Source organism: Poromitra crassiceps, assembly GCF_964638095.1.
Source record: "Poromitra crassiceps genome assembly, contig: HAP1_SCAFFOLD_313, whole genome shotgun sequence".
NCBI lineage: Eukaryota > Metazoa > Chordata > Actinopteri > Beryciformes > Melamphaidae > Poromitra > Poromitra crassiceps.
In genome coordinates this window covers 105,710-123,479 of record NW_028152089.1, presented here as the reverse complement: position 1 = coordinate 123,479, position 17,770 = coordinate 105,710, and the positions used below count along the sequence as shown (strand labels likewise).

Below are 17,770 nucleotides of genomic sequence, written 5' to 3'. Positions count from 1 at the left end.
GAACGAGTTCCCCCCCCCATGGTCAGGACATCAGAATCTCTCCCCATCTTCCACAATCGGCTAAAAACTCATCTCTTTTATCTCCATTTTACCTCCCCCTAACCTTACTTCTTAATCTCCCTTATATGCTGCCCACGGACTGTCAACTGTTTTTGGTTCTTTATTTTATTTATCTTTTTCATTATCTCTGCTTTCCACTATGTATGTTACATGATCTATGCTTGTTTTTTATCCCTCTGTACGTCGCTTTGGAGAAAGGCGTCTGCCAAATGAAATAAAGTAAAGTAAAGAGGAAATAAGGATAAGAGGAAATATATAAAGCACTAAGCAAAAGGTATGAGAAAAGGCAAAGTGATAATAGCATTATTGAGGATGAGGAAGAAAGGAGAAGAGAAACGATGAAGGGAGGAAAAGAAAAAATGTAATTTTTCTCCTCAACGCCGAAATTTTTGCCAGTTCCCGCAATTTTACCGCAAAAAATCACATAAAATGTCGCAAATTGCATCGCAAATTTTGAGAAAAGCCGCCGCAAAATCAAGCATTTATGATCGCAATAATCACAAAAAAACTCCTGGAAATCCTGGAGGGACTGCATTGTGCACAAAACACAGCACACGGAGTGTTTTTTTGTGCTCCGTTTGTTTTCCCCTGTAGTCGCGTGCAGTACGGATCAGAACACAACGACCACACGGACGGTGACCAGCTAGTTTTGTCTGTTTGATGTTGTTCACTGTCAACATGAAAGCCAGATTATTGCTAATTCTGGCAGCAACAGAGGTTGAAAATCCCTCAGGAGGAGAAAAGGTACAGTAGGAAGAGTGAAAAAGACGATCAGGGCGCTTTTCCTCAATGTTCAACTTTTTCAGCTTAAAAACGCCACCAGCGCTGAAACGCCACGTGCGTTCATTAAAAGAGGAGCACGTCTAGCGCGTCCTTACATAGAGAATGAATTGCAGAAAGACGTTGGCAGCTCCAAAAACGCTATTGGTCTGAATGGCCGACAGGCTGTGCATGACAGCTGATGTGTTTTGCAGACAAACAAACAAACAACTTAATTTTTCCTCCTTTCTTTTTGGGTGTGCCAGCTGCCTGTGTGGGTGGCATTGGCACACCCAGGTGCACCCGTAGCTACGAAATAGGTGTGTGCGTGTGTGTGTGCTTCCTTGTTTACAACATTCTTTAGCGATATTGGCTGAGGTTCAGGAGCAGAATGCACCTTAGACATTCCCTAACTGGCATTTCCCTTCAAGTGTCTACCTGCCCAGCTTACCTGTTCTACCTGTTTCAGATTTTAGGTTCCCCAGTGTGTGTGTGTGTGTGTGTGTGTCTCTCTCTCTCTCTCTCTCTCTCTCTCTCTCTCTCTCTCTCTCTCTCTCTCTGTATCTGTCTCTCTCTCTCAGTATCTGTCTGTGTGTGTGTGTGTGTGTGTGTGTGCGTGTGTGTGTCTCTCTCTCTCTCTCTCTCTCTGTGTGTGTGTGTGTGTGTGTGTGTGTGTCTCTCTTAGCCTCTGTCTGATAGCATCATCTCTACCGACTGACCTGATTCCACAGTCTTGTTAGCTCAGTTGAGAACCTGACTAACAACTTTGGGCTGTGGATTCTCACCTGAAACAACTGTTGAATGTATTTGTTGGGTATAAGTAATGATTCAGTACTCATGAACTACTCTGTATGATGTTTCACTTTAAATGATGCACCACTTTACATTAGGGTACAGAAAAAGAGTAACTAATGGACAGTGTGGGGGGCTTTACTCCAATAAGTTATACATTACACATTACTCTAAAAAAAAGTAATTGCTTACTTTATTTAATTACTCCCTGGAGAAAGTAATTATTTACACTACTCGTTACATTACTTTTGCGTTACTCTGCAACATCACCTGAGATGCATAATGTCACTTAATTGCGAGTTAACAATTACAACATGAAACCTTACATATGCCCATATCAGCACAAATCCCTCTCCTAATAATGACATACACAACATCTGACTCCTCCCCGTGTTGCATAATTGAGTGCCTGAAAAAGCACCAGTCCGCACATTTTTCTTTTTTTTCAAATAATCCTGCAGATTCAATCCTGATCCCTGCAGATAATTGAATAATTTATGTAATGCCATACATATTTGAATAGTAACTATAATGTGAATACTGGAATTAGGAACAGTAATGCTTTACACTACTCATTACAGACAAATGTAATGTAATTACAGTAGTTACTTTGTAATGCGTTATGCCCAACACTGCTAATGGACAGGTAATAATTAAGTAATGATTAACTACTAGTTAATCAATACTTAATTATTACTATACTCACAAACTGACCATTAACTAATCATTAACTAATGATTAACTACAGTACTATACTCAGAACTGACTTTAACTAATCACTAACTAATCATACTAATTTAATTAGTGTGATTAGTTAACTCAAAATCCCACAGGATTTTGAGTTGTTGTGGTGGAGGAACCACAGACCTCCTATGGGGGTGCGGGGGCATGTCCCCCGCACCCCCATAGGAGGTCTGTGGTTCCTCCGTGCCCCCCCTCAAGATTTTTTTTTTTTTACTTTTTAAAGTAAAATGCATAAATTTGGTGTACTTTGAGAAAGCACCTAAGAGCAAAATTAAAAGGATAGATCTATGAAGAACATGTCATCCTTACTGTGCTGTGGGTTTACAATGACAAACTAAATTTCTCCCTATAGGTATATTCTGAATACAAGCGACTCAGTAGAATACTGCTTGTTTAAATACAATGGCCCATCCATACCAAAATCACTTCCAGGGGAGAACTCAAAATACAAAATAAGAGCTTATTGACAGATCGTCTGTGGGGAAGGTAAACAGCCTATGTCCATTGTCCAACACGTTTTCTCAATTCATTTCCCTCTTTGCGATGTGATAAACTGCACGGAGATTACGGGTGCGCTCCCAGCGCAGCGAGGTATTTGCGCGTAAGAGGTCATTTTCAAAGCTCTTAGCGCAAAGTAATTGCGCGCTGCTGACGATAGGATAATGCCATATATCCCACATTTTAGGGCTGAAACGCCTGCTTTGGCATGTGGCAGCCAATGCCCAGTACAATTATCACAGGCATGCGCTTGTGTCCGCCCCCAATTTGCTTTGCGCATGGCGTTAAACGAGCGCAAACGCTGAATTAGCGCTTTTGGGTAGATAGGGCCCCAGATCCCTCAAATCACAAGACCGAAAACTAGGCCGGAACATGACCTCTGTGTCCCCCTGATACCCTAACACCGGCATTCCACTGGTTGCATTTGCGTTGCGGCTGTGCTCCGGTTTTGCTACGTGCTCTGTACTCCGCCAACACTAACCGGCTGCATGCAGAGCACGTCATGGCTCCGCTCTGCCAGACAGCTAGCGTGACAAGACCGACAAGTTCTCGCCGTGAAATCGCGTGAGACAATTTGTATGTGGGATAAATACAACAACAAACAGGCAGAAGATCATTGTTCCCAACTGGAGAAGCAGAGGAAGGGTGGACTTGCTTGGTGTTGTCCAGGATGTGTCGTGTCATATATTATTTTGTGGTTTTCCACTTCAACTTTTCCTCATACATGTTTGTCCTCTGGCTTGATATTGAATGCTGTAAGCACCTCTGCCCTGTTGACTCCATGCCTGGCTCCGCCCAACTTGCTGCAGCTTTGCTCCGACATCCGTGAAAAATAGAAGCCTTGCGTAGCTTTTTCGGAGAGCTCCGGATCGTCGGAGCTGGGACGGAGTAGACACGCTAGGGTTGTGCGATGTCAGGAATTTATCCATCGTGATTATTCCACAGTGAACCATCGTGATCGGCGGGGATGGGGGGAATAATTAACACATTGAGTGCCAAGGACGTCTGTGGACGTCCTAAAAAAAAGTAACGTTCAGTGCCAAGGACGTCTGTGGACGTCCTAAAATCATAATTCATATTATTCCATAATTCTGCTGTTTAAGGTCGTACCCAGCCAGTGAGCATGAATCCCTTCAAGGGATCACACGGCGCCACCTTAAAAATCACATCGCAGCTGCGCAGTGCAGCCACGTTAAAACCTTGCGACGCTCAGAGCCTCTTTGTAGAGTAGGTTGGTCAGTAGCAGTAGCATTAGCAGTATCAGTAGCAGAAGAAGAGAATAGATTTATAGCATTTAGTAGAATTTAGTAGCATAGCGATTTTAGATTAGTTTGTGAGATTGTGTAGTGAGTGGATTCGAGTGCTTGGTGTGAGGTGAGTGCGTGCGTGGGTGGGTTGTGTCGGGTGTGTCTGAGTGTGCTAGCGAGTGTGCCTGTGTTAGATTTAGCAGTTAGCATTTAGCGTTAGTTAGGTCAGGGTAGATAGGATCTGTGTAAAAAAAAACAAAAAAACAAAAAAAAATTGTCTGTGTGTCTCTGTCTGTCTTGTGTGTCTGTTTTGTTAGACTAGCGTTAGTGTTAGACTAGCGTTAGACTAGCGTTATATTAGTCTTAGATTAGCGTTAGTGTACAGTTAGACTAGCGTTAGTTAGTTTAGCTGTCATGCCCAAGGCCAGGCGTAAGCGTGGTGGGCCGCTCCCAGGGCCTGGGCAGCTCACACTGCAACAGGCTCTCAGCCGTGCTGTTCGGGAGAGAGATCTCCCTGAAACAGACACGGATGAGCCCGAGGAGACGGCTTCATCATCTCCTGATGACGCCAGAGATGAGGAATGGCAGCCCCCTGGCCCTGGACCTAAGAGGCGAACATTCTTGGACGAGGCGGCTTCCAGAGGTTAGAACCTACATATAGGCTATAGATAGCCTACTTTATTGATCCTTTACAGGAAACTATTACTACTAAAGCTGTAAATGCCAGACGATTGTATGCATAGATGACTTCTCGATTGTTGACAAAAATGTGATATTGTAAGTTCTGATATTGTAAGTCGATTTGAATAAAAGCGTCTGCCAAATGCCGTAATGTAATGTAATGTCTAATAATAAAAAGAAGCAGGAGAAAAATAGAGGAGGTAAAAATGTAAAAAATAAAATAAACACACCCACACACCTTTTATTATTCATCAATTTATTTTCGTCAACACAAAGCTTGGTAAGAATAACGATCCTGCAATTAGTTAGCATACTAATAATACCATGTAAAATATTCAATTTCAGAGTTGGAGCACAGCTCGGAGGAAGAAGACGACGACGTCACACGTCCCCCCAGCGTCACACGTCGTGCGCGCTTGAGCTCCAGTGATGGTGAGATGAAGGCCATTTTAGAATTACAATTATTCATCTGATATTGAAAACAAACTTTTTTTCCTTCAAGAAATGTCAATATATTTTTATAAACTCACTTTTACTATACAGAAGAGTCGGAGGAGGAGGAGGAGGAGGAGGAGGAGGAGGAGGAGGAGGAGGAGGAAGAAGAGCAGCATCTGCCGGCATCTTCAAGCAAAAGAGGTGAGAAGATTATTGGATTTTGTCAAAAAGACAGCTTGTTTACATATCACAATTGTCTGAAGAAAAACCTTTTATTTCATTGTTTTCAGCGGGCAAGTCTCGTCCCTCCCTGGATCCTCCGAGCTGGCGGGATATGGCTGACTGGAGCCCCAAAACGCTGCCATTCACCGCAGTGCCAGGTCCCAGTGCGGCAGCATCACTGCAGTCCGACAAGCCTGTCGACTTTGTGGAACTGTTCCTCTGTGACGAGCTCATGTTGCTGATTGTTGATCAGACCAACAAGTACGCGGAACAGTGTATTGCTGTCATAGAGGAGCTGCGTCTGCCATACTCCAGGGTAAACGCCTGGCAACCGCTGACCCTGGTGGAGCTGAAGCGGTTTCTGGGATTGCTTTTCCTTACTGGCATCGTCAAGAAGCCGAGTTGGGCCGAGTATTGGTCTGTTGATCTGGCGCTTGAAACACCATACTTCGGGAGCACAATGCCACGCAACAGGTTCCAGCTCATTTGGCGGTTTCTCCACTTCAGCGACAATCGGGAGGTCGATGGCAGCGACCGGCTCCACAAGGTCCGTCTTGTCCTTGATCTGCTCCTCTCCAAATTCAAGGAGCTGTACCAGCCGTCACAAAACATCTCGGTGGATGAAGGGATGCTGCACTTTCGAGGACGACTACGTTTCCGTGTTTACAATCCTGCCAAACCCACCAAGTATGGAATCAAGAGCTACATACTGTGTGATTCAGCCAATGGTTACTGCTACGCCATGAAGCCATACTGTGGAACTCACAGTACCCTGCAGGACACTGTGCGCTTCCTCATTGCCGGCCTTGAGGGTTTTGGCTATCGCTTGTGGATGGACAACTTCTATAACAGCGAGTCAATGTGTCGTCTTCTCCTCGGCCTCCAGATCCACTCAGCTGGCACACTCCGTGTGAACAGGGGAGAACCGCCGTCCATCCGCGAGGTAACCACGTCTGACCTGGCAGTAGGTGAACAACGCGCTCGTCACAATGACACAGTGATGGTCCTGGCATGGCGAGACAAACGCATCGTCCGGATGATTTCGACGTTCCACCAGGATGAGATGACAACTGTGGCGGTGAGACAAAAAGGAAACAGTGAGAGAGTCCCCCAGAGGAAGCCAGCATGCGTGGTGGAGTACAACCAGTACATGAGTGGTGTGGATCGCCTGGACCAGAAGATCTCCTATTACCCCTTCATCAGGAAGACTGCAAAATGGAGCTCTAAGTTTGTCATGTACCTGATGCAGATCGCAATGAGCAATGCGTTCATTGTGTACAGGGCACGCAACCCAACGACCAGCTGCAGAACCCTGAAAGACTTCATCCTGTCTGTGCTCAAATCCTGGACCGCAGATCCCCCTCCTCCTCCGGCCCCTCCCCAACCTCCTCTTCCAGGAAGAACACCAGTCCACCCACGCAAACGGTCCGCTTCAGCGAGGCTGGATGTGGACTTCGCGGGACATGTGCCACTGCCAGTCGAAGTCCCAGCCACCAAAACCAAAATGTATCGAAAATGTGCGCACTGCGCAGCCAAGGGACTCCGAAAAGAGACCAAGTACGTTTGCCCTGGCTGTGACCACGTACCTCTCTGCCTGTACCCGTGCTACTTTGAGTATCACTCACAGTGATACTTTCCCCGACCCACCCCCCACCCCCCCACCCCCGCTTCAGCCAGTGATGCAGTGTTTAGTTTAGTTAGTGTCAACGAGTGTGTGGGCAGTCCATCAAGCTTTAGTATGTTTATTTGCTTTGACAGTTGAAAAGTAGAGACACTGGAGAGAAAGCTGTAGCGGGATTCAGTCCTTCAAGACTACAGTAACGTTACCTCCAAACACAAACTGCCTGCTGTCTGACTGTTGTCAAGCCGTCCAATAGCAGTGTCATTACTGTAACAAGAATAGTAGCAGTTGTAACACAGTAATAGCATCAGTCATGTGTATGCCTTTTTTTCATAAAATGTGTTGGTTCTTTTGAAAAAAAAAAAAAAAAAAGCTGGAATCAAATATTTGTAGAAAATAAATGGAAGATTCTTTTCACATACTTGTTGTTATTGACTTGAGTTGAGTTTCCAACCTTTCGTTTGAGGTATTGCATTTTGTTCAACTCTAAGCAGAATTTATTCTGTGGGCTATTATGAAAATACTATGCATAAAAATGTGTTTTATTTGGAAACTACTTTGAAGGTTTTTTTGAAGAAAAGAATACACTGCATGAAATGTTGTGGTGGAATATTTGATTGTTACACACCAAATGAAAGCTTAGGAAGTGTACTTTCATCATCAAAAAAAAAAAGTTGATATCATGTTTCTTTATGGAGAGATGGCCTGCAACATACACCTTGATGCCATAAAAAGCAGCGTCTTGAAGTTGGACTAAGCTGTGTTCAAATATTTGTAAAAAATAAATGAAACATTCTTTTTACATACTTTTTCCCCCAAGGTAAAGTAGACATTCCAACCTTTCATTTAGGTATAGCATTTTATCAAGCAGAATTCATTCTGTGGGCTATTATGAAAATACTATGCATAAAAATGTGTTTTATTTGGAAACTACTTTGAAGGTTTTTTTGAAGAAAAGAATACACTGCATGAAATGTTGTGGTGGAATATTTGATTGTTACACACCAAATGAAAGCTTAGGAAGTGTACTTTCATCATCAAAAAAAAAGAAGTTGATATCATGTTTCTTTATGGAGAGATGGCCTGCAACATACACCTTGATGCCATAAAAAGCAGCGTCTTGAAGTTGGACTAAGCTGTGTTCAAATATTTGTAAAAAATCAATGAAACATTCTTTTTACATACTTTTTCCCCCAAGGTAAAGTAGACATTCCAACCTTTCATTTAGGTATAGCATTTTATCACACTTGAAGCAGAATTCATTCTGTGACCTTTGTTTACATAAAAGTGTGTTTATCTCGGAAAGTAAAAAAAAACAGCAGAAAACCCTTGAAAGTGCTCTTCCTGCAGAGGCTGTCATTTCATAATGGAACTGTCTAGAAACAAAATTTCTTCTTTGAGAGAAGCAGGAGTGTCCAATCTTTCATTTGAGTCCAGTCCTGTCAATATAGCCCTAATAGAAAAAATTCTATAGCTGTTTTCAACTGAATGGAAGTGAACCTGGCACAGGCTCCAGACAATTTTACTGAAGCGCTGTGGCACTCAATGTGTTAATAATTGATTAAGTCGCTGCGGTGCGGTAATGCCATTCATTGCAATGCGTTCATTACAACTGGACAGTTGAGCACTTCACGGAGACCAGCGGGCTTCGATAGGCTACTAAAGCCTCTGTGCTAACAGCACAGAGCCAGGTGACTGAATGAAGCAGTGGCTCTCACTACAAACAATTTGAACGGCGCAAATAACAAAACGTTAACGTTACAGGTCCTCACCAACAACATGTGTGTGTTCAATTTAACTAGCTGGCAGTAAACTGACTGAATTACTGGCTGATATAACATTAGATTGTAGCCTCAGCAGCAGCAGCTGTGTTTCTCTCTCAACTCTCCTCTCATCAAATCGCTCTCATTAGGTTCAAAAGCCCACGCGAATCTAACGTTATATCAGCCAGTAATTCAGTCAGTTTACTGCCAGCTAGTTAAATTCAACACACACGTTGTTGGTGAGGACCTGTAACGTTAACGTTTTGTCATTCAGACTGATGCGTCTAGCGTTGAGGCTGCTGCTGTGAGCGACTTCAACTTTCACTTTGGAAACAGGCGAGTTAAATTCACAGTTGAAGACTTGTACTCACTTTGGGTTGAAAACAGGAAAGAACGTGAAGTTTCTTCTTTGTCTTAAAAGTTTTCGCAACAAAAGAACTGACTTCTCATGCGCGGGGGACGCCCAGGCGACATTAAACAAGCGCTCCCAGTGCAGAGAAGCACTAGAGCGGAGGAGGGGGAGGGGAGGCTTCTCTGATCAGTCTGAACTGGGCGCGCTCGTTTAATGCCGCCGGCGCGTCCCCCACGCGTCACGGCGAGTGGACTTGGTATTTTTTATTATTAAAACGTCACAAATTTATTTTGAACAGATAATTAATCACGATGATCCGATGTAGACGGCTCAGAGGTCGATGGGGGGTCGGCCAATCACGATGGTCGATGCCATCGTCCATCGTGCCAACCCTAAGACACGCAACGCAGTGGAGTAGGTGGGAGTTGACACAATGATAAGAGTGGAAACGTATCGGCTCCGAACCCGTACCGCAGCGCAGACGGACCGAACACGGACTCAGTGGAATGTGGCCGTAAGGCCTATATCTTCCCAAAAGCGCTAATTAGCGTTTGCGCTCGTTTAACGCAATATAGGTGATATAGGTCTACCAGTAGGTAGCCTACAACTTCACATTGGCATGTAGGCTCACTACATGCCAATGTGAAGCTCGTCACCACTCGGCTCTAATCGTATCAGCCCGATGGACGTTTTGCTTCCACCACGGATCATCTGCCCCCACCCACCCCCGCCCACAGCTGGTCGTCAGAACGACCGCATATCTGTCCTTCGCTTATAGCCGAAGTAGGCTATAACATAACGTTACAATTAAATCCATCCACAGAACTTTTAAACTGTTTATGAAATACCGGTGCCTCTAAATGACCTACAGTGTACATGGGCAAATGTGACTCACAGGCATGCGCTGCGCTGTGCGGGGACGGGAGAGGCGCAACAGAGTGAAGCCTCTACCCCGCGGCCTCTCAGGCAAGACCGCGGCTTCACCAAACACCCGCTGCGGCCTAGCGGAGCGCTGCAGCCTCCACTCAGCTACAGAGCTCCCTGAGCTCCCCCGATTTTATTTCACCGGAGGCGAAGGCACCAATACAAAAGACTGATGGAAATATACATAACAGAAGAGAATGTAAGCCCACTAAACTGGTATGCAGCCACCAGCATTGCATTGACAGTCAGTAGACAGAGTAAACACGATTCTGCCTGACCAATCAGTCGTCAACAATGTTTTCACGTCACTGTATGAACCCGGGTTCACAGAATAGAACCCCGACGAGGCAGGTACTAAAAGTAGCACGACTCGACCCCAATACAACCCGGGCTGGGATAGTTTTTAATGGTGGAATGAGACCATTTATCGAGTCGAGCGGAGCGGGATCGCGCTACTAGCTGCGGTGGAATTGGGCCATTATTCAAATTGCTTTTAGCAGCACTGACAGTGCTTCATTGGTCGTGACTCACAACAAACCGTGAGAAGCGCAATCTAGGGTAGTTAAACGTAACATGACACCACAGACAGGGTGAGGGGCAGAGCAGCAGCGACTATGGGTTTAACTCGCTCAATACAAATAGAGTATCGCAGGGGTGACATATTTTTGTAGTCGGAACGCAACTCCCGGACTTCCGGGTTCTTCACTGTTTCTGTGTCTGTGTCTTGAAAATGACATCTAACCCGTTCTACTCTGCCTCTGATTGGCTTTGATATCACTCAATCATCACTCCGCTGTCCTGTGTGTTTGTGAAAGAGAGAGAGAGAGACAGCCAGACAGACAGACAGACAGCGGGCCAATGTGGAGTTTTGAGAGGGGGTAAAAAAAGACTGTCAACATCTTGTTGTGGCGGTGCGCCATAAATTCCCCTATGTATGGGAAACACTGAATTAATAACTAACTAATAGTTAGTTCCTCATTACAGTAGTTCTCTAGTAACTACTGTAACTTTTGCCTAACTTGTTGTAAAGTGTTACCAATTATTTTTGTTCAGATATGAAAAGTGTCAGATAAGTTTTGTTATAAAATGGACTTGACTTGACTATGGAAGGCAGTGAAAAAACAAAGTGCTGGAATGTGAATTGTCTGTAGCCTCATCATGTTGTAACAGATTGCATACCTGAGAGTGTGGAAACTACCAGGACAGCACTTTGCTTCAAATAGACCAACCAGGTCTATCCACATTCCATAAAGAACGGCTGTAAGCCTTTCAAACGAACGCTTTAGCACAAAATGCTGTCGTGCTAAATGGGAGTCTCTCTAATTATTGGTGGAAATGTTTTTCACTTGGTGTACTAACAATGGTTAAAATGTCTTTCAGTCAAATTTATTTAAATTAGCTGTTACATCAGTTTTGAGATTTCATTTTACAAATCAGCTGAAATGTGACAGTCAGACTTGTGGCCTGGCATTGATTCAGTTAAGTTAGCTCTGTTTATAGCCCCTTATCTCAAGCATTTACATAGCACCATCACAGTCATATAATACATCATATATCTCAAGCATGTCTCAACTGTCTTTACATAGAATCATCACAGTCATATAATACATCATATATCTCAAGCATGTCTCAACTGTCTTTACATAGAATCATCACAGTCATATAATACATCATATATCTCAAGCATGTCTCAACGGTCTTTACATAGCACCATCACAGTCATATAATACATCATATATCTAAAGCATGTCTCAACTGTCTTTACATAGAATCATCACAGTTATATAATACATCATATATCTAACGCATGTCTCAACTGTCTTTACATAGAATCATCACAGTCATATAATACATCATATATCTAAAGCATGTCTCAACGGTCTTTACATAGAATCATCACAGTCATATAATACATCATATATCTAAAGCATGTCTCAACTGTCTTTACATAGCATCATCACAGTCATATAATACATCATATATCTCAAGCATGTCTCAACTGTCTTTACATAGAATCATCACAGTCATATAATACATCATATATCTCAAGCATGTCTCAACTGTCTTTACATAGAATCATCACAGTCATATAATACATCATATATCTAAAGCATGTCTCAACTGTCTTTACATAGAATCATCACAGTCATATAATACATCATATATCTAAAGCATGTCTCAACGGTCTTTACATAGAATCATCACAGTCATATAATACATCATATATCTAAAGCATGTCTCAACTGTCTTTACATAGAATCATCACAGTCATATAATACATCATATATCTAAAGCATGTCTCAACGGTCTTTACATAGCATCATCACAGTCATATAATACATCATATATCTAAAGCATGTCTCAATGGTCTTTACATAGCATCATCACAGTCATATAATACATCATATATCTCAAGCATGTCTCAACTGTCTTTACATAGCATCATCACAGTCATATAATACATCATATATCTCAAGCATGTCTCAACGGTCTTTACATAGCATCATCACAGTCATATAATACATCATATATCTCAAGCATGTCTCAACGGTCTTTACATAGCATCATCACAGTCATATATATAATACATCATATATCTAAAGCATGTCTCAATGGTCTTTACATAGCATCATCACAGTCATATAATACATCATATATCTCAAGCATGTCTCAACGGTCTTTACATAGAATCATCACAGTCATATAATACATCATATATCTCAAGCATGTCTCAACGTTCTTTACATAGCATCATCACAGTCATATAATACATCATATATCTCAAGCATGTCTCAACTGTCTTTACATAGAATCATCACAGTCATATAATACATCATATATCTCAAGCATGTCTCAACGGTCTTTACATAGCATCATCACAGTCATATAATACATCATATATCTTCAGCATGTCTCAACGGTCTTTACATAGCATCATCACAGTCATATAATACATCATATATCTCAAGCATGTCTCAACGGTCTTTACATAGCATCATCACAGTCATATAATACATCATATATCTAAAGCATGTCTCAATGGTCTTTACATAGCATCATCACAGTCATATAATACATCATATATCTCAAGCATGTCTCAACGGTCTTTACATAGCATCATCACAGTCATATAATACATCATGGTCCCTATCGTTGCATCGGCGCTGTTTCTAGGCCGAGCGGCTGGCGCAGCTCAAATCAGTGGGCGTGGACCAGCGCACTTGATATCGTCGTGCTGGCGCTAGACGCAGCCTCAACCATTACAACCACGCCTTTTAAGCGTAAAATTATGCACCGTCATGCTCATTGGATAACTGCAATAAACGAATTGCACGCTTGCCTTTTTAGCTCCAATTCCAGTGATCCCGCAAAACCAGACGAAAGCCAAACGCTCTGCCCCCCCCCCCTCCCTTCATCCAGTCTGTCTGTCTGTCTGCATTATAGGCTATTATTCCATATTATTATGCTTCTCAAACCAATCTAACTGCAGTTTCAATACTGCAAGCATGTAAATACGCTACACTATAGCAAGATCAAAGTGAAAATAATGTTCTAAATGCATCAGCTAGAAAAATATAGCCTATTAGATTGGTGAAAGTTTGTCCAGAAAGATATCATTTTCTCTCGCCTGCTGCAGGAAGGATGATGCACATAAATATAGCCTACATTATGTAAAGTCATTGCATAAATGTGTTTTTATTGTAAAACTAAATGTGGAGTAGGGCCAAGTTATTGGAGCGGACATCACAGTATAGCAGATGACAGTAGAAGCTTCCGAAGCGCGTTCCGCTGTCACTTATCTAAATCACGTTAAATCCACACAGGGTATATATAGGCTCAAGAGGACATATATGTTTCACATAGGGTGGTGTTTCATTTCGATGTTTTATTTTGTCCAATATTGAAATGTTGTACAATTGCAGGTTGTCTTACCATTACACATTATTTTAGATCTACCTTTTATATCTATTTCGGCTCATTTGGTTGCTATTTAGTAGCGAAATGGAGGACCCAATTGCATGCTGGGACAGGGACATTCACAGGCAGTAAACTTACAACTGCTATTTCCTATGGGAAGCTGGGTGCTGCTATGTGTTGTGTCTGTCTGAGCGAGGGAGTCAGAGAGAGAGAGAGAAGGGTGACAGAGAAGCGGCAGAAGAGCACTGGCGCACTGAATTGGCCTGGTTTCAGAGAGAGACAGAGAAGGGTGACAGGGGAGAGGCAGCAGAAGAGCACTGGCGCACTGAATAGGCCTGGTTTTCAAAGGCGCAAAGCGCTAAATTTACGGCAGGTGCGAAGATAGCAGTACGCCGAGATTTAAGGCCGACACGCCCACTTTGGCCCATTCTGGGACTGCGCCACGCCCATTCGGCCTAAAGCGCATTTGGCAGCGTAAAGCCATATTGATATCGTCCCAAAACAGGCGCAAGGCACGTTTTTTTGCGTTTAAGGCCCGTTTTAGCGCCGAAGGCCTGTGGGAGAATAGGGCCCCATATATCTAAAGCATGTCTCAACGGTCTTTACATAGAATCATCACAGTCATATAATACATCATATATCTCAAGCATGTCTCAACAGTCTTTACATAGCATCATCACAGTCATATAATACATCATATATCTAAAGCATGTCTCAATGGTCTTTACATAGCATCATCACAGTCATATAATACATCATATATCTCAAGCATGTCTCAACGGTCTTTACATAGCATCATCACAGTCATATAATACATCATATATCTCAAGCATGTCTCAACGGTCTTTACATAGAATCATCACAGTCATATAATACATCATATATCTAAAGCATGTCTCAACAGTCTTTACATAGAATCATCACAGTCATATAATACATCATATATCTAAAGCATGTCTCAACTGTCTTTACATAGCATCATCACAGTCATATAATACATCATATATCTAAAGCATGTCTCAACTGTCTTTACATAGCATCATCACAGTCATATAATACATCATATATCTCAAGCATGTCTCAATGGTCTTTACATAGAATCATCACAGTCATATAATACATCATATATCTCAAGCATGTCTCAACAGTCTTTACATAGCATCATCACAGTCATATAATACATCATATATCTCAAGCATGTCTCAACTGTCTTTACATAGCATCATCACAGTCATATAATACATCATATATCTTAAGCATGTCTCAACTGTCTTTACATAGAATCATCACAGTCATATAATACATCATATATCTCAAGCATGTCTCAACGGTCTTTACATAGCATCATCACAGTCATATAATACATCATATATCTAAAGCATGTCTCAACGTTCTTTACATAGAATCATCACAGTCATATAATACATCATATATCTCAAGCATGTCTCAACGGTCTTTACATAGAATCATCACAGTCATATAATACATCATATATCTCTCAAGCATGTCTCAACGGTCTTTACATAGAATCATCACAGTCATATAATACATCATATATCTCAAGCATGTCTCAACTGTCTTTACATAGCATTATCACAGTCATATAATACATCATATATCTCAAGCATGTCTCAACTGTCTTTACATAGCATCACCACAGTCATATAATACATCATATATCTCAAGCATGTCTCAACTGTCTTTACATAGCATCACCACAGTCATATAATACATCATATATCTCAAGCATGTCTCAACAGTCTTTACATAGCATTATCACAGTCATATAATACATCATATATCTCAAGCATGTCTCAACGGTCTTTACATAGAATCATCACAGTCATATAATACATCATATATCTCAAGCATGTCTCAACTGTCTTTACATAGAATCATCACAGTCATATAATACATCATATATCTCAAGCATGTCTCAACTGTCTTTACATAGAATCATCACAGTCATATAATACATCATATATCTCAAGCATGTCTCAACGGTCTTTACATAGCATCATCACAGTCATATAATACATCATATATCTCAAGCATGTCTCAACTGTCTTTACATAGAATCATCACAGTCATATAATACATCATATATCTCAAGCATGTCTCAACGGTCTTTACATAGCATCATCACAGTCATATAATACATCATATATCTAAAGCATGTCTCAACGGTCTTTACATAGCATCATCACAGTCATATAATACATCATATATCTCAATATAGGACACAGAAAAGAAAAGAAAAGACATACATATATTGTTGATATATATTCTGTTACGTGATTACCAGCCGCATAAGGTGCTTATGTGCTTGTGCAAAGGGTCCATGAGAAACCAGCCAGGTGAATCACCCATCACAGAAACAGAGGTAGGCAACAGCACTCGAATTAGAGTAAATCTTGAGGAAACTCTTTTAATGTGCATATTGGAAACCTCACAAAGAAACTTAAAATAAAACTTGTTTTTTTCTTTCGTAATAAGAGCCTTCTAGCCTCTTTTGAGGCTAGAAAGACACTAGTTCAAGCCACATTCTTGCCTATAATAGACTACTGTGATATAATATACTTGCATGCTGCCTCCTCCTTGCTAAAGAAACTTGATAGTGTTTATCATGCCTCTTTGCGCTTCATCACTAATGCCAAGTGGTTTACTCACCACTGTGTGCTATATCACACACACACTCACCACTGTGTGCTATATCACACACACACTCACCACTGTGCTATATCACACACACACACACACACTCACCACTGTGTTCTATATCACACACACACTCACCACTGTGTGCTATATCACACACACACACACACTCACCACTGTGTTCTATATCACACACACACTCACCACTGTGTGCTATATCACACACACACTCACCACTGTGTGCTATATCACACACACACTCACCACTGTGTGCTATATCACACACACTCACCACTGTGCTATATCACACACACACACACACACTCACCACTGTGTTCTATATCACACACACACTCACCACTGTGTGCTATATCACACACACACTCACCACTGTGTGCTATATCACACACACACACTCACCACTGTGTGCTATATCACACACACACTCACCACTGTGTGCTATATCACACACACACCACTGTGTGCTATATCACACACACACACACACTCACCACTGTGTGCTATATCACACACACACCACTGTGTGCTATATCACACACACACACACACACACTCACCACTGTGTTCTATATCACACACACACTCACCACTGTGTGCTATATCACACACACACTCACCACTGTGTGCTATATCACACACACACTCACCACTGTGTGCTATATCACACACACTCACCACTGTGCTATATCACACACACACACACACACACACACACACACTCACCACTGTGTTCTATATCACACACACACTCACCACTGTGTGCTATATCACACACACACTCACCACTGTGTGCTATATCACACACACACACTCACCACTGTGTGCTATATCACACACACTCACCACTGTGTGCTATATCACACACACACTCACCACTGTGTGCTATATCACACACACTCACCACTGTGCTATATCACACACACACACACACACACTCACCACTGTGTTCTATATCACACACACACTCACCACTGTGTGCTATATCACACACACACACTCACCACTGTGTGCTATATCACACACACACTCACCACTGTGTGCTATATCACACACACTCTCACCACTGTGTGCTATA

General features: G+C 42.2%; 1 protein-coding gene across 2 annotated transcripts in view; it reads right to left on the bottom strand.

Annotated features, from left to right (window-relative positions):
* Nucleotides 1-17,770, bottom strand: part of LOC310771029 (protein NLRC3-like) — a 130,209-nt gene that overhangs the window by 100,093 nt on the left and 12,346 nt on the right. The gene's annotated exons all lie outside the window — the stretch shown is intronic.